The sequence below is a fragment of the Trachypithecus francoisi genome, unplaced genomic scaffold (assembly GCF_009764315.1).
Source record: "Trachypithecus francoisi isolate TF-2019V2 unplaced genomic scaffold, Tfra_2.0 Contig01474, whole genome shotgun sequence".
In the NCBI taxonomy this organism is placed as follows: Eukaryota; Metazoa; Chordata; class Mammalia; order Primates; family Cercopithecidae; genus Trachypithecus; species Trachypithecus francoisi.
Window position 1 is genome coordinate 18,443,900 of NW_022681435.1, and position 25,267 is coordinate 18,469,166.

Sequence of the window (25,267 nt, forward strand, 5' to 3'; positions counted from 1 at the left end):
CTAAAAAATGGTACCATAGAATCCTGAAACATTGTTCCACATGTTTTTTGCTTAAAAAAGCCAAATAAAAAAATCTAATGTAAAAAGTATTTGCTGTTTAAAATGTTTTAAAATGTTTGTGTTCTGATCTCCCTATATCTTAAACTATTTGCATAATATATTGTAATGCTCCATAAAATTTATTAAATAAATGACTAAATGTGAATGAAGGAACAAATATTTTAGACATATACAACATGTGTGAAACCACATATTATTTAATATTTACAAAAAAATACAATGCCTTTTTTTACAGTGTTCTTTTATCTTACTCATGGATATTTTATATCCGTGAATATGAATATACAGCATCATTTCAATAGCTTCAATGAATGGCAGTGTATAAACATATAAAAATGCACTTGCCTAAGTCATGTCTTCAATTCCCAAGTTATTAAAAAATTGTAATGTTCTCAATATTTTATGTAATAGAGTGCTGAGAAAAAAACAGTATACGTGCATCTTGTGTAATTGTATGCCTTGCAATAAAGTACTTAATGAAGAATTGCTGGAATTCACAGTGTTCACAGTATAATCACACATTAATGATGTCCAAATAAGTATTCAATAAAATTTACTTAATAAAACAAAGTGACTGGTACATATTCAAATGTCCTGGTTGAATACAGTACAGTTATATTGTTGCTGATTGTCTCAAAACGTGTTTTTCAATTTTTTTCTTTCAAATTAGAATTCAAGCAGGTTATACAAAGAATAGTCAGATCTTAAACCTCTTTCATTCAAAATTATTTTTTTCTGCAAACACACACACACAGACAGTTGATTTGCTAGATAAATTGGGGACATTTTTTCCATTACATTGTCTCACATTTTTACCTGGCTGATTGCTATCTCAGGTCATCCATTTAGTTCTTTTTCTATACTTTTAAGTCTTCTATCATTCATAATCCTAGTGGCTATTTAGATTCAGAATGTTGTTTTTTGTTTTTTTTTTTTTTTTGAGACGGAGTCTTGCTCTGTCGCCCAGGCTGGAGTGCAGTGGCCGGACCTCAGCTCACTGCAAGCTCCGCCTCCCGGGTTCACGCCATTCTCCTGCCTCAGCCTCCCGAGTAGCTGGGACTACAGGCGCCCGCCACCTCGCCCGGCTAGCCTTCTATATTTTCTAGTAGAGACGGGGTTTCACCATGTTAGCCAGCTTGGTGTCGATCTCCTGACCTCGTGATCCGCCCGTCTCGGCCTCCCAAAGTCCTGAGATTACAGGCTTGAGCCACCGCGCCCGGCCAGAATGTTTTAATTCAGTACAGAATAGCTCAAGCCAGTGTGGACTATTTTCTGTTCCATCAATTAGGTGTGCAATAATGTCTTACTATTTTCATTTTATTCCAGTGCTATGATGTATATTGGATTCAGATCGTGTCAGTTTGATTCCTACAGTAGAAAATTTCCCATATAACTATATCTAAGTATTTTGTACCTAATTTTTGAGGATCATCATACAGATTTATGTTTCATTGTGCATGGGGAAAAAGGTGAATTTTCAATATTCTTAATCTTTTCATTTTTTTTGGAAATAGTCTATCTAGAAATCTTCCCTAATCAAATACCCAGCTACCAAGAACACAATATATAAATAAAGACATGATAGATGCTTTAATATTTTATTTATCAATTCTCGAGTAATGAGCTGACAACTTAATAACTTTCAAAATAAGTAATGAGATTGACAATATGCCATGACTTGATCACTATGAAGTCATTATAATCTTGAGATAAACATATATCTAATATGAGTGAACCCATTTCCCTTCATTTTTTTGAGGTTCAAATTTGCCGTCATAGGATGGTGGGAGACCTTCTAGGTAGGCTCTTGTGTGCTTTTAAGATGACCTATTAGTCTATGTTCCCTTCCTTGATATTTTGCTCTATAAGATGTTCCAGGATTATATGCCTCCCCAAGAGAAAGTATGTTCTCAAACACCAGAAATATTTCGGCAGAAGATATTACCGTGTAATTGATTTTGGTGAGAGCACTCACTTATCATTAAGTGTTGTGCTCGATGATCTGTAAAAAAACTTCAAAATCTTTAAACTGAAATTCAAAGATTTTTAAATAAAAACATATTTCATAGTAAATAAAAATATGTTTCAAGTGCTTTTCCTAAATATCCTATAGGAGAACTGGAAACAGATATTACTCCAAAAAGCCTTGGTTTTTATTATGTAGAATGTAAGTTGGTATTAATAATCTGATCACTAGTGATGCCCATTACTATTGGTTATATCTGCTTTTAAATGCATTTAGTGAACAGGATTAGAAAACTTATATTCTAGGAGTTCACGAATTCAATTCGAAATTTCTGATTTAAGATTACAGGTGTTTTGTTTCAGCTTCCTTGATTTCATATGTCTTTTATTTTTATACAGAAAATTGTGATGTTACTGTTATCTCTATAGTTATTTACTTTTCAAAATACATATAATAATAATTTCAGAGTAACAATAAACCTATTAAATATATTTGAAAGTTTAATATTTGTATCCGAGTTCTTTGCCCATTTTGAAATTGGGTTATTTTGTTTCAGTTAAGTTTAGGAGTTCCTTATATATGTTAGGAATTCGAGCAGGTATAACAAAAGATGTTCAACATTGTGAACCATCAGGGAAATGCAAATTAAAATGATGATGAGATGTCTGTCACCTCACACCTTACATTCTTTTATGATGCCTATTATTTTAAAAGAAATATAACAAGTTTCACTTTGTATACTCTTGGTGGGAATGTAAAATAGTGCATCTACTATGGAAAACACTACAAATGTTCCTCAATAATTTAGAAATGGAATTAACGTATGATCCAGCAGTCCCACTTTATGGCATATATTGAAAAGAATTGAAGTCAGAATCCTGAAGAGTATCTATACGGCCACTCTTTATTGCGGCATTATTTACAAAAGCCAAGATAAGGAGACCACTAAATGTCCATAAACACGAGTGTATTAAAAACGAGTGTTGTATATACATATAATGGAATAGCATTTAGCCTTTAAAAAGAATGAAATCCTACCATTTTGATGACGTTAATAAGCCTGGAAAACATTTTGCTCCGTTAAATAAATGAGGCCCAGAAGGTCACAAACTGCATGGTTCCTGTTATATGCGGACTCCAAAATATTCCGCTCTGCAGAAGCAGACAATAGAATGATGGTCACCAGAGGATGTTGATAAAGAATATAGGGAGGTTTTCTTCAATGAGTATGAAGTTACAGTTATATTACATAAGTAAGTTCCAGAGATCTTCTATATAACATAACGCCTATTGTTAAAAATAAGATTTTTGTGTGCTTAAAAAATTAAAAAATTAAGAAGGTAGCTATCATTTTAAGTGTTCTTACAGAAAACAAACAACAAACAAACAAAGGGAAACCAGAAAACCTTCTGAGGTGATGGTTCTGTTTACTACCTTGATCGCGGCAATGGTAAGGTATGTATGCATGTATTCAAACTCATCAAATTGCATGCATTAAGTACGTACAGTTTTCATTTACCAATTATACATTGATAAATCATGTACTAATTAAATTTTCATAAATTACATTTTGATAAGCCATCAATTTGTGTGTGTATATATATATACACACACACACGCACACAGGGAATTACATCAAACATATTCTGTTTAAAGTCCGTTGAATAAATTGCTTTCACCATGTGTTTAAGGACAAACTTAATACAAGGTTAGATAATTTCTTTCAATTTTCTTTTTAACTATATATATTATATTTATTTATTTTGAAACAGTGAAGAGTATGAAATATGACTTTTATTTATGCGTTTATTTTGAAACAGAGGCTGGTTCTCACCCAGGCTGGAGGGCAGTGGCACGGTCTTCGGTCACTGCAACCTCTGCCCGCTGGGTTCAAGCTATTCTCCCAACTCAGCCTCCCAGATAGCTGGGATTACAGGTGCCCACCACTACAACCAACTGATTTTGTATTCTTCGTGGAGATGGGGTTTCACCGTGTTGCCCAGGCTGGCCTCAAACTCCTGACCTCAATTGATCCACCTGCCTAGGCCTCCCAAAGTGCTGGGATTACAGGCGTGAGTCACCACACCCAGTCATTGTAGAAGTAAATCACAGTAAATTAGGAACATTTAGTAGATCTAGTTTATTAAAATATGCCAGGATTGAATTAATTTCAAAGAAAAGAGTAATATTGAATGGAATATAATGCTGTTCCCTTTTGTTTAGTGCAAGCAATAGTTAATCCAATGTCATAAAAGTATATAGGATGAAGGAGAAATAAGAAAAAGGTAAATTGGTTATTTAGAGCATTAAATAATTGATATATACACATTATATTTTACACATAAGCTTATTATACAATATTTCCCTTTGGAGTGCTATTTGTTGCATGATATTTCAAATTTCAAAGTAATATTCAGTCACAGGTACTACTAAATGTACCTGAAACAGAAGTGCACCTTCAAGCAAAGACTTTTCATTTTGGAGCGTTAAGTGGTGCAGTAATGTCACAGACTTCTAGGAGTAAAGAAATAAATCAATATCTTGGTTATATAGCAGAGGCACCTGGGATTTATCTGACAAGTGATGAGATCTCAGCCATTTTTCCTGCTATTCCTCTACAACTCTATTTAAACTCTTCAGTAGGAAATCTGGCCAAATGCAGCAAAAAGAAGAAGAGAAAGAGTAAGAAAAAAATAGAAGTCAAATGCTAAAAAATAAAAGTAGCAATGCACGTGAACTCTCTGACCTTAAATAAAAGGGGGAAAATGTACAAAGTATGGTGCTGAACAAAGCCTCAGTGAAATAAAGAAAAAGTTTTGGTTTTGCTGTCTGTGCAGACGGCTTAGTATATCACATTTTACTATAGACACTTTTTTCAATATGTTCTTCATTTCACTGAAAGCTTATGTCCATAATCAGTTTCACTAAATGTTCTGCAGAATTTCTAAATCAACTAGGTATTACCCAACAATAATCTAGTCGTATATGAATCATATACTGTATTTGAAGGTTTTGGAAATAAAATAAAGCACATGCTCCAAAAATCTTACGAGGAATTAGAATTTTCAAAATATTAGACCAAGAACTATATTGAGAAAAATATTTACTCTTTTGATTTACCCTTCTTTAGCCAGCTGTAATTAATATTATACTCACTATTTTGAAAATATTTAATATATTTTCAAGTTCTGTGAAATGTGCAAAATGTTTAACATTTGAAAGTATCTAATATCAGCACTATATTAAAATATGTATTCTTATACAGTAAGTCTTTGGTCAAAAAGATATGAGATCCAATTGTAATAAGGAACAAGGAAATAAAGGTAATGATTTTTTTTCTTTTTTATTGAGATACATTACTTACAGTATAAGGCACAGATCTTAATTGTAAAATTCAATACATTTTACTTATTTATATACCCTGGCACCACAACTCAAATGATGAAAATATTTCAAGCTGCCCAAAATATAGTTCCATAACTTTTCTGATCAATAGCCTCTTGATCATTCCATTACTGGTAAATATTTTTGGGAATTGTTTCACCATATGTTAGTATTGCCTGTTTTTGAATATCATATAAATGGAAACTTAATACTATGTAAAATTCATCCATAGTATTGTGTCAGACTTAAAATCCCTTAAGTTTCCTTGTTATAAATAACAACTCTGGCTTTCTATTGGTCTTTACATAAAAAGCTTTATTGAGATTAATTGAAATATGTTCCACTGTACAGTTTGTTAAGTGTTGACACATGAATACTGCTGTGGAACTCTCACCAAAAACCAAGGTGAACATGTTGATCACTCTCAAGAGTTTCATTGTCTCCTTGTAATCATTTTCTGTCATTCTCCCAGAGCAGCCTTCCTTCCTGTTAAGTTAAATGTGGCCTAATGCTGTCTCTGTACTTTGAGTTCCTAATTAGCAAACTGCAGTCTAATTTAAGTGTATATTCTTGTAACAAATAGCTGAGTCTCAGCCAGTCACAGGCTGCCAACTGATCAGACCATGCCCATATAAGGCAAATGCAGAGCTGTGACCAGTTAAGTTGTTTCTGGGCATCGCTTTTTTCTTCTGTCTGTAAATATGACCTGTCCACATAGCTGGATGGAGAGAGCTGAATCGCTCTTGGTTCTGAGGGCTTTTACTCAAGTAAGCTCTGCTAATTTTAATTTGTTAAAAGTATTTCTTTGGCCAGGTGCGGTGGCTTGTGTCTGTAATCCCAGCACTTTGGGAGGCCAAGGCAGGCAGATCTTGAGGTCAGGACATTGAGACCATCCGGGCTAACAAGGTGAAACCCCGTCTCTACTAAAAAAATACAAGAAAAAAAACAACAACAAATTAGCCGGGCGTGGTTGCAGATGCCTGTAGCCCCAGCTACTTGGGAGGCCGAGGCAGGAGAATGGCGTGAACGCGGGGGGCGAAGCTTGCAGTGAGCCGAGATCATGCCACTGCATTCCAGCCTGGGTGACAGAGCAAGACTTCATCTCAAAACAAATAAACAAACAAACAGTATTTATTTTAACCCTAGGAAATCACTAATCTGCTTCCTGGTGTTATGGATTAGTTTGCATTTTCTAGTATCTTACATAATTTAATCACACGGAATATCTACTTTCGGGGTATAGCATCAATGCTCAGTATGATTACTTTGAGATTCATATTTGCTGTTGTATTTACTCATAGTTTGTTACTTTTCATTATGGAGAAGTATTGCAATATTTTCATACACTAATAATTGTTTATCCATTCCCCTGTTGATGGACATTTGGGTTGCATTAAGTGTTTGACTATTGCAAATAAAACTGCTTTGAATATTCACATACATGTTTCACAAGGATGTATGCATTAATTTCTCTTGAGTAAACACCCAGGATTGGAATAGCCGGGGCATAAAGTGTGTGTTTGTATATATATACACACACACATATATTTACTATATATAATGTAGTTATTAATCAACTGCCTGACTGTTTTCCAAGTGGTTTTAATTTATATGTTCTTAATGAGTAATGAGATGGCTATCAACTGATAAACTTATTCACTACATATATATATATATATATATATATATATATATCTTTTTGTCTGAAGAGGCTGTTAAATACTTTGCCATCTTTAACTGGGTTGTTTGCATGCAAGTTATTGATTTGTGAGTGTTCTTTATGCAGCTTAGATTCATATACTTCGTAAGAAATACATTTCTTTCTGTTAGTGGATGGCTTTTTCATTGTTTAAAGGTATCCTTTGAAAATAAAATGGTTTTAATTTTACTAAGCACAATTTTTGATTACATAGTGAATGCCTTTTATTATCTACTTAAGAAATCTTAACCAAGCCCACGTGCTTTTTGACACCAACATGTCCTCACTCATAGTCTATTTAAACTTCCACCCACGTTTTACTAATTTCTTATTTGTTTGTTTTCTTATTATTAAGTTTTGAAAGATTGTCATGTATTCTGAATGTTAGTCTTTTATAATTCTCTAACAGCATCTTACTGTGATCATGGTTGTACAACTATGTGAATATCATAAGAACCAGTGAATTGCACTATTTAATTTGGTGAATTTTATGGTGTGTAAATTATATCTTAATAAAACTGTTTAAAACCCTATTCATTTTCTTAGAGGCATCTTTAGAAGAGCAGAAGTTCTTAATTTAAATGAAGTAAAAGTTCTCTTTTTTAAGCTGATCATAGTTTTTTTGTCATATTTAAGAAATGTTTGCTTAATCCAAGATCACTGGAAATTTATTCTTTTCTTTTCCTACAGGTTTTATGATGTTATTTATTTATGTATTTAAATGGATAAAATTGTACATATTTACTTTGTACAACATGATGCTTTAAGGTATATATACAATGTGAAATGATTAAATCTAGCTAATTAACATAGGCATCATCTCACATGGTTATCACTTTTGTGGTGCAAACACTTTACATCCACCGTCTTAGCATTTTTAAGAATATCATATATTATTAACTATAGTCACCATGTTGTATAATGGGTCTCTTGAACTTATTCTTCCATCTAACTGAAAAGTGTAAATTTACATTAAGGTCTGTGATCTAGTTTTAGCTTATTTTGTGTATAGCGTGCGGGTATAAATTGCACTTCATTTTTTTTTTTTTTGCATGTGGACATACAATTGTTCTAACACCACTTGTTGAAAGATCATTTTTATTGACTAAATTGCCTTTGCACTTCTATTAAAAATCAATTGAACATGTATAAGTGAGTCCAATTCCATATTTTCTATTTTGATCCACTAATAAGTTTGACTGGGAATTGAATACAGGCTATGGGGGAGAAAGTAGAGAATCTTAACTACCAGACTGCAAGGTAGAGTGACAGCACTAAAATATTAGAATATTTCAACATCACCACCACACTGTCTCGAAGAGTAGCTGACTTAATAAACCTTGAATCAGGTACTGCAATGCCTTAAACTTTGTTCATTTTCAAAGCTGATTTGGCTGCTAGAAACTTTGCATTCCCATGTAATATGTAGAATCACTTTTGTCAATTTCTCCAAAAACAATCCTGCAAAGTGTTTACTGAGGTTACAATAAATCTGTACTTCATTCTGGAGAGAATTGATATCCTAACGAAATAGAGTCTTGCAATAAATAAACCCATTACATCTTACTTTTATTTAGACTTTGTTCAGTGCTTCTCATCAATACCATCTATTTCAGTATTTAGGCCTGTGCATATTTCTCCAGATTCATCTGTATTTTATAATTGTGCTATTATATATGATTTTGTCTTTAATTTCAATGTAAGTTTGTTGAGAATACAATGACATGCATTGATTTTGTGTGTTGATCTTGTAACTGAAAAACTTCCTTGACTTTCTTAGTTCAGGTAGAGGTTTAAAGATTTCACAGGATGTTTTTTTGCCAGCTATGTTGAGATACAATTCAGATATCATAAATCGTAAGAATTTAATTCAGATTTTTTGAGTAATTTTTGCAGCTTGTATTATTCAAGAAATGTATCAACTTCATCTATTATCAAGGCTTCTCAACCTTAGCCAGCACTATTGCCATTTTGGACAGGAGTGGAGAAGAGAGAGTGGGAAGAAAGTCACTCCTGGGTGAGAATGTTGCTGTAAGTTGTCAGATTTCCTAGCATAACTTTTTTTTTTTTTTTTTTTTTTTTGAGATGGAGTCTCGCTCTGTGGCCCAGGCTGGAGTACAGTGGCCGGATCTCAGCTCACTGCAAGCTCTGCCTCCTGGGTTTATGCCATTCTCCTGCCTCAGCCTCCCGAGTAGCTGGGACTACAGGTGCCCGCCACCTCGCCCGGCTAGTTTTTTGTATTTTTTTAGTAGAGACGGGGTTTCACCATGTTAGCCAACTTTTTTAAAATAAAGGTTTCTTATTCTCCTATGTGTGTTCTATATCTTGATCTTTGTCTGTGTCCATACACATACGTATATTTTGTACTGATGTCACCTGTTTCATTCCTGAAACGTGAGTTGAGATAAGTTACATGCAATTCTGTCCTCTCCCTTGGTAGGCTTTGGAGCCTGACTGCCAGAGTGTTGATTGTTTACTTGAACACCCTTTCACCAGCCACCCATGGCAAGTCACCTGCACCCTTCCTGTGCTCTGGAGGTTACTTGCTTCTTGACTAGGGAATTCAGGCTGGCTCTGGCCTTACCAAACCTGCACATTTCTCTAGCAGTCAATGGGCTGCAACTATAATTTCTGCAAAGAGGCCTGAAATCCATTCTCAGGAAACCGACCCACTTCCAAAATTCTCTTTTTTTTTAGTGTCCTCTCCCTCTGCCCATATGGTATCATGTAGAATCTTCATATGCCTTATAGTCATTCTTTTACCAGAATAAATAATAATTTTATATGTTACACTGCCCCTGCTTAAACCTTTTAGTGGTGTCTATCTCTTGTGTGGATGCAGATTAACATAGAATGGCAACTGCTGCCAGTGAATTAAGAGGTTTGTGAATTACGAGAATTTCATTTTGGATTTTGCAAACACATGCTCTGCCAAACCTGGTGTGACCCTAAAGAACGTTTCGCTCCAAACCTTTGGGTGATGCTTTACCCAGCTGAGAGTTTCCGCCCAAACGTGTGCTCATTGGTACTCAACTGAAAACCCATCGCAGACACAGCTGATTTACTGACAGCACTCTCTACTTTGCCCTGTGAACTCACCTTGGCCTCCCTAGACTCCCTGTTCCATCTGCTAAAATCGGGGAAAATGCCAGGCTGTGCCTGGATTCCCCTCCCTGCCGCACAGGGAGCCTGGACGCTTTCTTCACGCTGTAATCTGTGGCCAGTGCAAGGCTCACCTTGTTTGTTTCCCAGCTCTTGGGGATTCTTCTTCTTCTTCGTCTGATACTTTCCTTTTGGATGCTGGTTCCTGATGATGTATTTCTCTGTCTAAGATCCCATCTTAGGATCATATTGTTACTCATGCAAACATGAACATAAATATGACAGCTCCACTGTCAGATGGAATTAACGCCTGAACAATGCCCATCACATGGCTTTGTCAATTAAGGGCATCTATTTAGAATTCTATAAACAACTTTCATCAGCACACAACCTTCTCCAGGTGCTCACTTTAATTCCTGAACTCATCGTAGTCAAAAGGAAACTGCATTGTATCCTTAAATCTTCTCAGAGTGAAATTACTTTTGCATTTGTTAGGCTTTTATGCTGTATTCTCTTTTAAAATATGATTTCTGCCTGATAGGACAAAAATACTCCATGTCTTGAAAAACTCAGAAAAATTATGTGGTTTCTCAAGATTTGAGCTGTAAAATTTAGCATGCAATATTTAGCATGTTTTCCTATTTGTTCCTCCTCTCCCACTGTAACGTTCTGGGCACTTATCAGCTATTAAAGAACAGAGGGGAGAAAAACAGATGCCCACTAGAGTTGATAAAAGAGTGACAACTTGTTACGAACAAAGACAAAAGCAACTGTTGCATGAATAAGGAGTCTTTAAAAACAATCAATTCATTCACATCTTTTGGTAAACCAACTGAAAATAAGTCAAAAGCAGGAACTTCTTTATTGATTTACTCTAAGAAATATCTGACTAGGATGACTAGAGAGGCCCATTGCTGTTATGATTTGCACATTTTCTCCACATGGACTGATATACCTTTGAATTGGAAAGTCATTACATGAGGATGTGGTGAAAAGAAAAGGAGCTAGTTTTTTGTTTTTGTTTTTGTTTTTTAAGTTAATGTTTATTGTTATCAGGCTAAGATATACAAAGTCCATTATTACTCCAGACACATTCATATAGACACACACACATACACACAAACATGCATTTCCCTTTAATACTTCATGATAGGGGCAATTCTGAATTGGAACCTGAATCTCAAACTCCGAAAGTGTGATGCTTCTATGTATCACATTGGGTACCTGTTACTATGTAACCAATTACCCTAAAATTAGGAACTTAAAACAATATGGATCTATTTTATAGTTTTTCTAGAATTTAGGCATAGCTTAACAAGGTTGTCGGCTTCTGAGCCTCTCAAAAGGCTATGATCAGATTATCCTCCAGGGTAAGGGTCTCTTATGAAGGCTCAACTAAAAGATCTCTTCCACCAATTTTAGTAAGACTCATTTCTGAAGGACTGATGGACTGAGGACCTTATCTCTCCACTGGCTCCAGGCCAGAGCCCACCCACAATTTTTTGCTACGTGGATCTCTCCAACTGGACAACTTGGTTCATCACATCCAGCAAGAGAAAGAGTCAGTGAACAAGATGGAATCACAATCTTAGGTAACCTACCCACATCTGCTACCTTCCACCAACTTTGCTTTATTCTGTTTGTAAGAAGAAAGTCTCTAAGTAAAGCCAGCTGAAGCACTGAATGTACAAACAAACAATGACCAGTTCATATACAAAAGGAGAGAATCTGACTCACAATATACAGCAAGCAGGGAAACAGCCCCCTTTCTCACCGCAGGGGAGAGAAATGTCTTTGAGGTAATGCATAAGTTAATGAGCTTTCTTAGCCATTTCACAATGTATACATGTGTCAAAACATGTTGGACACCACAAATATATACAATTTTGTTTGTCAACGGAAAACAAAACAGGAAGCCAGCCTGTTATAAATCAGACCTGTGGGAAGCCAGTTTGCTATCTCTAATGACAATTCAGAAAGCTAAACAACAACTTTTGCAACAATTGGTTCAAAATGACCAGAACTTTAACAACTCACAGTTTCTCTAATTTTTCTCCCATTTCCTAACTTACGATGAACCAGAGAAAGACAAATATACACCCCTAAGCAATCCCATACGATGTCCCACTTCCAGGTAGCTGGCCTGCAGCTTCTTCATGCCAGTAGCCTCCAATCATGGCAAGCCTGAAGCTGTCCTGTTTTTCACTACAAAGCTCTTGCACGTCTCTGCTTGCCTTTGAATCCATACCAACATGCAGGTAATGTTGGTTGACTCTCTTGCTATGCAAGCACAGGATAAATGGCCATTGATTTTCTCATTTGGTTGGTCTTTGTATATATATTTTTGCCACATTTGAAGGGAGGAGGTGTTACACAAGGGTGTCACACAAGGATTTGTGGGTCATGCGGGCCACCTTAGACATCTGAGTACCATAGTGCTTAAGCAGACATTGTAAGAATTCATCCTCCCACAGCTGTTTTTCTTTGCTTCTGTCGATTCTGGTCAGTAGTGTTTCTGAATGACACATTCCATCTTCAGAATTTTCTTAAAAAATATGCTAGTGATTTTATTTATCATCCCACTCAAGGTCTGTATGAGTGCTTTCCCGATGTATAATGAGATGAGAGCTTTGCTATTAGTTCGTTAAGTTTCAACTCCCACATCTACTTTTAATCCGAGCCCCTCTCAACATCAAGTACGGCATTTTCCCCAAATGTCTCCTACAAGCAAGTTTTTCTTTTTATTTTCATCGATTGTCTGACCAAAGAACTGTTCCGTAATTGAGGGATTTGGTCATTTGGACTCTTCTCATGTTTTTTCTTCCACATTGAATTTGGACTCTAACAGAAAATGTATCTGCAAAATGTAAATATATTTTTAGGTTTACATAAATACACAACAATAAGTTATGGAAATGGTAGCCTTCAAAATAGAAAGTTAAATATGAGCTTGAATCATTAATACATTTGGTTGTTTATGATTCTTATAGACATCAATCACATCATTCTCTAGTAAGACATTCATTATCCATCCTCATACCGATCAGTTACCTTTTACCCAGCAAAACACCAAATAGTGTCTTCTTGTACATAAGTCATCATTCGTTTTGCTTATACGTGAGTTGACTAGAGTACAACTGCCCTTCTAAACAGGGAGGTGACTGTCTTTTAGCCAGGTAACTCTTCAGTCGAATTTGAATATAAGGTGTAGAGAAAAAGAATGCGGGTGGTAAGATTGGCAAGATCTAGATCCACAAACAGAAATGCTTTCAAAAATATATAAAATAAAAGATTAAGAAAGGTATGGAATAAAAACATTCCAGCAAATGTATCTCACCCTAGACTACCTTATATTTGAAAGTTATTTTTGAATTTTTATAAGATCTTGTCAAAATCAGAAAAAATTTGGACATAAATGTTTGGGTTCAGGGTTCTAACAAAATAATACCTGTTTTTCCATACTGAGTTCATAAAGGATTGAAAAACAAGCACATGAGTCAGAAGAGTGCGAAAACAAAAAGTCTAATTGGTAAAATTAGAGAGCAGGATGTTTGATTTCAAGGTTATTCCCTTTAAACCCACCTGGGAGATAAGCTGATAGCTCCTTTGAAGAGGCAGACACATTCCTGCTCTATGGTGGAGAGAAGGCGGGAGTGTGCATTTTAGATAGGCATCTGCATCATGAACTGAGAGAGAAAGGAGTGTTCAGAAAAGAATATGCTAGCCTGTTTATTTCCTTCTTCTATTTTCACGTATCATGTAAATGGTTCTTTTCGGTGGTGAGAAAACAAAGGGGAGGAGAGACTGCATGGGACTTCGAGGAGATGCCCTCATGGAGACTCGATACCATGAACAGGTGTTCTCCCCAGTCATGGGCATCTTCATGCCGAGTTCACGCATGTGCTCTCTGAACTAGCATGTTTTGAGTCCTTACTCTACAATAGCCACTTGGCACTCATTACAGAGATGAATAATACAGTCACTGCCCTCAAGGAACTTACATTCTGAAGAGGAATATAAGCAAGCCGACATCATAGATTGTGATAAATGCCATTATTAAGATTAATTCAAGATACTGTGGCAGAAAAAATAAATTGGATTTAAAGTACTTTTCTATGGAGGGTCATGTTCATGTACTAGTTAGTGGGAAGCATCTGGTCCTACTCTGATAATTCTAGGAATTTGGGTGTAGTTTGGTATTGAGATTTAATACAGAAGAGAGAAGAGATAAATTGAACTGAATTAAAAACCAGCCTTCTATTTCCAGTAAACAAATTCACATTTTCCTAAAAACAATGGAAGTACCTTAAATAACTTCAGCCATGTAAACAACATTATTAGATTCGTGTCCTTAGGAATGTCATACTGGCCTGAGTGTGTTAAAATAAATCAGATGAGAAAGGTCAAAAGGTAGTAATCTCATTTTGAAAGTTGCCCAAGCAATTCAAGTAAAAAATCATAAAGGACTAAACTATGGTAGAAGCAACAGGAATGAAAAATGTGGCTAGATGTAGGTAACATGAACTTTTTTTCTGCCAGGTATTTTTTAAATTATTTTTTGTTGTCGCTTTTGTTTATTAGGCCACCATCCTTTGCTGGTTCACTGTACTATGTTATTTGTGTAAATAAAATAACTTTGTTGGTATAGGGATGACTCCAAGTCCCCATATTGTTGAATCATTTAAATCAACCCCCTTGGCAACTATAACTTGTCATATGTATGGGCATATATTCCAGGAAAAGCCAATTAGTGTCTTTATCATTGACATAAGAATATTGAGATAGAGGAGAAATGACAGGTAACTTGAACCGCAAAGAATGAAAAGAATAAGAAATCTTGTGTTGCTAAATATCAAAGAATATGGAATATTTTATAAACAGATATAATCTGCCATATAAACATAGAAGTCAATAGTAAAATGAGAATGATGATAATATATTCTCCATATAGTTGGACTTTGCAAAACTGACATCAATTGCAAAACAAAACAAATAATAGCAATATCAAAAGCCCCACACAACATGTAAGATTTCACTGCATTAAATCTTTAAATGCACACATTTCTGTGGCTCAAAAATACCTATTAGAACACTAAAAATGAAAGACATCATTAGAAATAATAAAAGGAAGATTAGAAGCGCATAAACTTCGTCTTGAAAACGTTTTCTAAAATCTCTTAAAGATTAACCAGAAAAGATAAAAATCTGCCAAGAAAAATGTGAACATGACCAGAAGACATGATCATTCACAAATAAGAAATGTTCCAACTAAAAAATAGGCAAAGTATCTGAACAGATTACTCCAAAAAACACATAAAAACGGTCAAAAAAGGGTGTTTTAAAAGCTCAGCATCACTAATCATCAAGGAAATGCAAATCAAAACCATAATGAGATAGCATCTTCCCCCAGTTAGAATGGCTATTATCAATAAGACAAAAAAATAACGAACATTGGTGAGGATGTGAAGAAAAGGAAACTCTTAAACACCATTGGTGGGAATGTAAATTAGTACAGCCATTATGTAAAACACTATAAAGATTTCTCAAAAAACTGAAAATAGCACTTTGGGAGGCCGAGGCGGGCAGATCACGAGGTCAGGAGATCCAGACCATCCTGGCTAACACGGTGAAACCCCGTCTCTACTAAAATTACAAAAAATTAGCCGGGCGAGGTGGCGGGCGCCTGTAGTCCCAGCTACTCGGGAGGCTGAGGCTGGAGAATGGCGGGAACCCGGGAGGCGGAGCTCGCAGTGAGCCAAGATGGCGCCACTGCACTCCAGTCTGGGTGACAGAGCTAGTTCCTAGGCAGAGGAGCTTGGGTTTGGTGGGTGTTCCGTTTTTGTGGCATCATTTTTTCTTCATTTGATCCTGCTTGCTTCATGTTGCCTGACTATTGGGTAAGACTATTACAGATTTTTTAAAAGTGGCATGCCCAGAGAACCCTGATGGATGAGGGTGTGCTGCAATGATCTTGGAAAAAACAAAACAAAAGTGAAAGTAGAACTACTACATGATTTAGCAATCCTGCTACTGTTTATCCAAAGAAAAGGAAATCAGTACACTGAGGAGCCATCTACAGCCCCCGTTTACTACATCGTTATTCACAATAACCATGATATGAAATCAACCTATGTGTATATCAACAGATGAAAGGATGAGGAAAATGTAGTACATATACACAATGGAATATAATTAGCCATAAAAGAATGAAATCCACATTGTGCTATTTCTTTCACAGCAACGTGGATGAGCCCAAAGGACGTTAAGTAAAATAAGTCAGGCATAGGAACACAAGTATTGCATGTTCTCGCTCACACATGGGAGCCAAAAAAAATTTTAGTCCATAGAAGTAGGGAGTACAATTGTGGTTCTTAGAAGCTGGAAAGCATAGTGGGGAGGGGAGGATGGGGAGAGGGTAGGTTAATGGATGCGAAGTTAAAGCTAGACAGAAAAAATGAGTTCTCGTGTTCCATAGCACTGCAGGGGTGTTAATAGTTAACATACTTTATTGTATGTTTTCAAATAGCTAGAAGACAGGATTTTGAATGTCCCCAACACAATGAAATGATCCATGTTTGAGCTGATGGATGTACTAATTTCTCTTATTTGAAAATTAAACATTTTAAAATGTTATACATATATCAAAATAACACTATCTCATAAATATGTACAGGTGTTACATGTCAACTAAAATAAAAGAAGAAAGCAAAATATTTAATCTCATTAGAAAGCGAAAAATGCTAAATAAATGTAAAAATTAATGAGATATTTTGCATATGAAGAAAGTCAAAAGTGTATGTGGAAAAAATAACTAATAATCAGAATAAAAAGAATAGGCAAATAGTGGGAATTTTAATTGGCATAAATATTTTAGAGAATGAACTGTTAAGAATTCACCAACTGTTAGGAATTCATTCAACACATTTTGAAAACTCAAAATTTGGCATGTCTTTCAATTAATCCACTTTTCAAAGAAATTATGTGTAAAAAGTTAAAATGAGATTTTCTTTATAGAGAAGTATACTGTTGCAGTACATTAGTATCAAATTACAGTCAACAAAAAGGGAAAATTTTGTTTCTTCCATAAAATGAGATTCGTTTAGTTAATTAAATATGATATAGTGGGATATTTTTTGTATAATATAAAGTAGAGATACTTTTGGAAAGACATATTTTGTGAAATATTTACTTCTTGATATTATTCACACTAATACATCCTGTTCAGGAAATGCTGGTAAGTGGACCCATAATACATAAATTTCACCAATAGTTTCACCCTTCTTAATAACAATGAAATGCCTGATAATTAAAGCAGCTAAAATATATCAGCAATAATATAGCATACACAAAGACATCACTGTTTCTTAATTTGCATTATTTGAGCTAAAATGTAGCCAAAGGAACTTGGGTTTGGTGGGTGCTCCATTTTTGTGGCATCATTTTTTCTTCATTTGATCCTGCTTGTTTCATGTTGCCTGACTATTTGGTAAGACTATTTCAGATTTTTTTAAAGTGGCATGCCCAGAGAACCCTGATGGATGAGGGTGTGCTGCAATGATACCTGGGGAAGAAATGAGGAACACAGCTCTGATGCAGCAGCTGCACAGGCAGCGCTCAGGAAAGTAAATACTTGTGTGGATATGGCAGCAGCTAGAACTGCCTTGTGACACAAATGCAATTGTAATAATTTCACTTTTGAAGCCCACATTCACTGCTTCTTAATGTAGAAATGTGCCATTCTATGTATCTCTCTGACACAGAATTGCAACCGATGCCCCAGAATTAAGAGATTTGTGAATTATGAGAATTTCATTTTGGATTTTGGGAACACATGTTCTACCAAACCGGTGTGAGCTTAGAGTACTTTCCCTTCTAATCCTTTGGGTGATGTTTACCCGGCTTAGACAGTTTCCTCCCACACGTGTGCTGATCAGTCATCAACTGAAAACCTGGCACAGACACTGCAGAATTACAAATATTCCAAAATAACTTCCAGATGTAAAGTCGTCTGGAGTGGTGCACATCTGCTGGCACGTTTTTATGCCAATGACAGAAGTCAATTAGGAGTTACCGGAAAATCATAACTGCAGAAAAGACTGTACACTCATCAGGTGAAGTCTGAGAGTTACCTAAGTCCTCATGTTACCCGGTTTTGCAACAGGAAAATTTGACACACTAAAAGGTGGAGTGACGAGTTAATATTAACAACCAACAGCAAATTCACCTGCTTTGTTTAGATCATGTTGTAGAGAGGCTCTTAGTTACAAGTTCTGCTGATTTCCTTTTACATCGTATAAAACAAATTTGCCCTATCATGTAATATGTAAATTGCATTCTTAACATAGAATTACAAAAACATATGTTGCAATATTGTTTATCTCAAATTGCTCTAGTTTGTGAGAAATGTGCAGAAAAGACCCCTTAACACTCTCAGGAATAAATATTATCTGAACCTTTACATTAAATCTTCTAGAAAAAAAGAACAGATGATAAACTAGATAATAAAGACAATAAAGAAAAGAATAACTGAAAGCAGTATTGCAATATATTATGTATATATTCACATATAGGAATAATGAAGAAAATTATACACAATCATTTTAAGTTATAAACTTGACTATTTTCTTTTGGATTTGTACAGGCACACATCTAGCAAAATATATGATGCGATAGTCAACAAAAGGTCAAGAGTCCATGTATTAGTCAAGAGTCCATGTATTAGTTATTGCTGTGTGGCAACTTCAGAACCTTAGTGGTTTATGACAATACTTTTATGTTTTACTCACAGGTCTCCATTGTCTGGAGTTTGTCTGATCATGTATGAGCTCAGCTTTGCCTGCCTACCAATTGGGGTTTGGGCCAGGTCTGCTTCCTCTGTGTCTTCATGGTACTTGACACAGTGACTCTCCAGGGATTGTTCTTCTCATAGCAGATAGTAGAAGTGGAAGAGGGAAAGCAAAATAACATAAACATATTTAAATCTACTATTTGGTTCATGTTATGTCTCTTAATAATACATTAGTCAGAGAAAACTGCATATACAATCTCTGCTTTCCTGGTATATGCCAAAATTAAACGATGAGAAAACAAAGAATTAGGAACAACCGTGTCATCTACCACAGGAGTATATCTGGAGTGGTAGGAGTTCTGGTGATTTTATTCTTGCATCTTGTTTTTAAGGGAATTTTGATTAGTAAGTTTCACAAGATTGAAAAATATTAAGGAGTTGAGCTACATACCAATCCATATCATTCTGTTCCACAAATTCAGGCATTTTTAGAGTATGGTGTTGATTGTATTTAGTACTCCTTAGCATCTTGCCTTTTAGTTCAAATACCAAGGTTGTTAGAGACTGAGAAGAGACTTAAATCACCCCAAAAAATGCTTTAAATTACTCCATTATAAATTCTTAAGTGTCAGTTCAGCCTTTATTTGAGGGGTTAAGAGACTACACCTAATTTTTTTCTTACATATCTCCTAACGTGACGTGATAAGCCATCACATTCACTTCTGCATATTAGCGGCATTATGCAGCATTAGCAATCCTTGTGAATAGAGTCAAATGAACCTGAATTCCAACCCCAGCTCCATGGTTTATTACATTGCTCAGATGCCTTAACAGCTCTATACTATGAAGTGCACAGAATAAGAATGCTAATGCTTACTCCAAACTGCTTTTGTGAAGACTTTATGAGATCTCTTATGCAAAGTAGCTGACACAAAACACACTTAATTGATAATTTTAATATTAAACCCAAATTCTCTTTGACACTTAGGAAAATCATAAAAGCTGAAATTCAAAATTATCTTGCTCATATAATTTTATATTTATGCATTTTGCTGCTGAATATTATAATATTACCCATTCAATGCTAAAACTAAAAAAGGAGCACTCCTTCCATGGTGAAAATTTGTATGTTTACATAGATTATGTTGAATATTATATATCCATGTTTAGAAAAATACAATCAACATCTGATTAATGGACATCTATGCCAAATCTTCAAAAATATATATTTTAAAAATACTACACTCAAATGAATCAAAATCAAAACTGAGAAAGAAAAATTTTGAGTCAATTATATATTTTAATGAAAATTAGTCACCTTTTTTACACAAAAGGGAAAAAATTGATGTCTTATTAAAAACAAACTATTGGGGTAAAAATGTTCAATTAGTATAACTAGAACACAAAAATCAAAATGAAACAAATCTCTGAAATTATATATCCAACGAATAATCGATAATTTTCTGAGCATTCAACCAGGTAGTTCATTAACATAAATAAGAACATGTAACCTGTGTGTGATTAACTTCTTCAAGTTAAAAATATGTTTAGTACAAATCATATGTTTGCATTGCATGGATAAACAGCATATGATTGTCCTTTTTGGTTAGTGCATTTTTGGTTGTACATAGGATAGTTGCATCGTGTTAGGAGAAACTGTTAGTTATCTTTATTTGCATTTAGTGGAAAACTCAGATGAGTGGACCGACACAATGAAAATTTCAGTCTTAAAATGAATTATTTGTCTGCATTGGCATTTCTTTCAGTGGATGAAATTCCAAGAATTTTTAATGAATTAAAGCTACATTTGCCTGAAGAAATCAGTGAAGCTACTGGCTAATTAGAAAATAATGATGTGCAATGTAGGTTAAGAAGACACTTATGCAATGATGTCGCTGTTTGAGCACCAGTGTTGTTTCCACCAAATCTGTGGCCTGTAGATAGGAGCATGCAGAAGGATTTCTTTTCACCCAAAACAACACAGAAGCATGGCAAATAATATGGCAAAATTTAATAGGGAATGTTCATGTCAGTGTATCATGGGATTCCATAAAAAGTAGCATCACATAGAAAATGCATGTGAACATATTCTCCATGGAGAGCTATGACTCAAAAAAAAAAAAAAATAGCAGCTATTCATCATGATGTAAGACTTCAAAAATCATTAATGATCATGAAAGTCGGCCAGCTGTTATGGACAACCTTCATGCAATTACTTATAATCTATTACTATAATATACTTTTTCACATGTTGAATTTTCTTTTTAGCCTTTATTTAGTTTTTATCTTTTTTAATTTTTCCTTTACTTAGTTTTTTTGTCCCACTATTTTAAATTGGCTACATTATATTTTATAATTCACTATGCTTTGCATTTCATCTTTGTCTTATTTCTATACTGGATGCACAAATTGTGTAAAGACTTTTAGAGAGTTCTAATTTGTTTTATGCATTTTTTTTGCACAATGTGGACTTTGTGTGTGAGCATTGTATATGTATGTATTAAAGCATTGAAAATTAATAAATAAAGAAATGTCTTTGTACATCCACATTTGTGACAGATACATTTCTTGAGATCTCAGCTCTTTGGATGGTTGCATATGCAGTGGTGACCCACTGCAGTTTTTGATCAATCTTGTCAAAAAAAAAGGTTGTCCATCATGGTACTTCAGAAATGACAAAGTTATAAAGCTAGGTGCAATTATCAACCATAATGATATACACTTATACATTTTTCTTGACCTATTTCTTTATGAATACAGTTCATCTGCTTATAACTGTTATACCAGTGTGACTCATTAATATACTTAGGTGTGTATGCTTGCAGAGATATGTATGGCATTATTGCCTGTTTTATTGTGTAGAGTGGACTATGAAGTGTACTGCCATGTCTTTGTATGTTTCTTAAATAAATCTCCTTTAAAAATGTAAACGCATATTTTTGAATAATTTTTAAAATAATTTTTTCCAGAATTATGTTTTGGGATTTTCATCTCTCAGGATTTCAACATTTGGGACTATGGCATTTGGAATTTTGTCTTCAGGATCATAATTGGCTTTCTTTTTAATGTTTCAGTGCTGCTAGAGCGGTATGTCTTCTATTACATTCTATCTTTCCTAATTGCCTGGCGATGATTAGTCTTCAAAATTTATGAAGCTTTCAACTATTTTTAATTATGTAATTCTCATGGGAATTTATTTAAATTTAGGAAAAATGCTTCATAATTGAAACAAAAATATTATCTATTTATGCATTTTTTTCACCCTGTGCACATTTTCACATGATTGTGTATGTTGCCCATTTGTTTTGCTTTCTTTTTATTTACACTGCAGTTATTATTGTGAGTGGGATTTTTATTATTGACCTATGTTTATTATATATGAGAAGGTTATTCATTTAGGACATTATACTTGTAAAAATGCTAGTTACTGCATGTTTTCATGTTTATATTTTATTGATTTGTCATCATTTTAAAATACAGCCATGCCTCATTGTGTTCTGCTTCATTTTATTGCACTTTGTCGAGAAGTGCATTTTTTACTAATTGAAGGTTTATGGCAACTCTGGATCCAGCATGTCTATTGGTAGCATTTTTCCAACAGCAGGTGCTCTCTCCATGTCTCAGTATCACATTTTGCTAATTATCAAAAGATTTTAATAATTTCACTATTATTTTATCTTTTATGCTGATCTGTGATCAATGATCACTGACGTTAGTATTGTAATTATTTTGGGACCTCATGAGCCATGCCTACATAAGATGGCAAACTTCAGTGATAACTGTTGTGTGTTCTGACTGCTCCACAGACCAACCATTCTCCGTCTCCCTCACCTCAAGCCTCCCTATCCCTTAAGACACAGCAATATTCTAGTTAAGCCAATAAGTAACTCTGCAATGACCTCTATGTATTCGAATGAAAGGAAGCATGACTCTCACTTTAAATCAAATGCTAGAAATGACTCGGGAGGAAGGCATTTTGAAAGTCAAGATAGGCTATGAGCTAGACCTCTTGCACCAAACAGCTAACCAAGTTGTGAATGCAAAGGAAAACTTCATGAAGAAAATGAAAAGTGCTACTCCAGTTAACGCACAAGGGAAAAACGCCTTATTGCTGATATTGAAAATTTTAATGGTCTGGTTAGAAAAATCAAGCCAGACATAACATTCCTTCAAACCAATGCCTAATCCAGAGCAAGGCTCCTTTGAAGTCTATGAAGACTGAGGAAAGTCAGTAAGCTGCAGAAGAAAAGTTTGCAGCTAGTAGAGGTTGGTTCAGGAGGTTTAAGGAAAGGATGGCCAAGTGCAAGGTGAAGCTACAAGTGCTGATATAGAAGCAGCAGCAAGTTATTCAGAAAAATGTAGCTAAGAGCATTGATGAGGGTGGCTCCATAAAACAACAGGTTTTCAATGTGGACAAAACAGCTTTCTCTTGGAAAAGATGCCACTAGGACTTTCATAGATAGAACAGAGAAGTGAGTGGCTGGTTTCAAAGCTTCAAAGGCCAGACTGACTCTTCTTAGGGCCTAAAGAAGCTGGTGATTTTAAATGGAAGCCAGTACTCGTTTACCATTTTAAAAATCAGAAGGCCTTTATGAATTTTGCAAATCTTCTCTGCTTGTGCTCTATAAATGGAATAACAAAGGCTAGATGATACCACATCTGTTTATAGTATGGTTTTCTGAATATTTTTAAGGCCATTGTTAAGACCTACTATTTAGAAAAAAAAAGATTATTTTGAATATATTACTACTCATTGACAATGCATCATGTCACCCAAGAGCTTTAATGGAAATATACAAGAAGATGACTGTTGCTTTAATGCCTGCAAAAACAACAACCATCCTGTAGCCCATGGATCAATGAGAAATTTCATCTTCCAAGTCTTATTATTTATGAAATACATTTTGTAAGGCTATAGCTGCAATTCATAGTGATCCCTCTGATGGGTCTTGACACAGTAAATTGAAAACCTTCTATAAAACACAGATAAGTGGCCAAGAAATATATGAAAACAATGCTCAACATCACTGATCATCAGAGAAACGCAAATCAAAGCCACCGTGAGATACCATCTCATACTAGTTAGAATGGCTTTTATTAAAAAGTCAAAACATAGCAGATGTTACCAAGGCTGCAGAGAAAATGGAATGCTTATACACTATTGATGGGATTGTAAATTAGTTCAGTCACTGTGGAAAGCAGTTTGGAGGTTTCTCAAAGAGCTTAAAAAAGAACTACCATTCTGCCCAGTAATCCCATTGCTGAGTATATACCCAAGGAAAAACAAATCATCATACCAAAAAGACACATGAATACATATATTCACTGCAGTACTATTCACAATAGCAAAGACATGAATTCAACCTAGGATTGGTCATATACACTATGGAACACTATTCAGTCATAAAAAAGAATGAAATCATGTTCTTTGCGGCAACATGGATGCAGTGAAAGACACATATCCTAAGGAAATTAATGCATAAAGAGAAAACCAAATACTGTGTCTTCTCACTTATAAATGGGAGCTAAATATTGGGTACACATAGACATAAAGATGGTGACAATAGACACTAGGAACTTCTTGAGGTGCAGGAGAGGAAGGGAGCCAGGGATTGAAAAGCTACCGATTGAGTACTATGCCCGTTACCTGGGTGATGAGGTCAATTTTACCCTACACCTTGCATCACACAATACACCCATGTAACAAACCTGCACATCTACCCATTAAATCTAAATGAAATGCTGGAATTTTTTTAAGAAATGAAAATCTACACCCTGAATCTAAACTAAAGTAGAACTTCTTTTAAAAAGGAAAAATATATCCTTAAAGGAAAAAAAGGAGTTTACCATTCTCGATGCCATATCAACATGAACAGGAGTTTGGAAGAAGTTGATTCCAACCCTCATGTATGACTTTGAGAGGTCTAATATTTCAGTGGAGGAAGTAACTTCAGATGTGGTGGAAGTAGCAAGAAAACTGGAATTGAAAGTTGAGACTAAAGATGTGATGGAACTACTGAGTCTTATGATAAAGATTCGACAGGTGAAATGTCACTTCTTATGGATAAGCAAAGAAAGTGATTTCTTGAGAATAAGTCTACACCTGGTAAAGACACTGTAAACATTGTTGAAATTATAACCAAAAAATGATTATTACATAAACTTAGTTGATAAAGCAGTAGCAGGGTTTCAGAGGATTGACTACAATTTTGAAAGAAGACTTTTGTGGGTAAAGTGCTATCAAACAGCATCACATGCTACAGAGGAA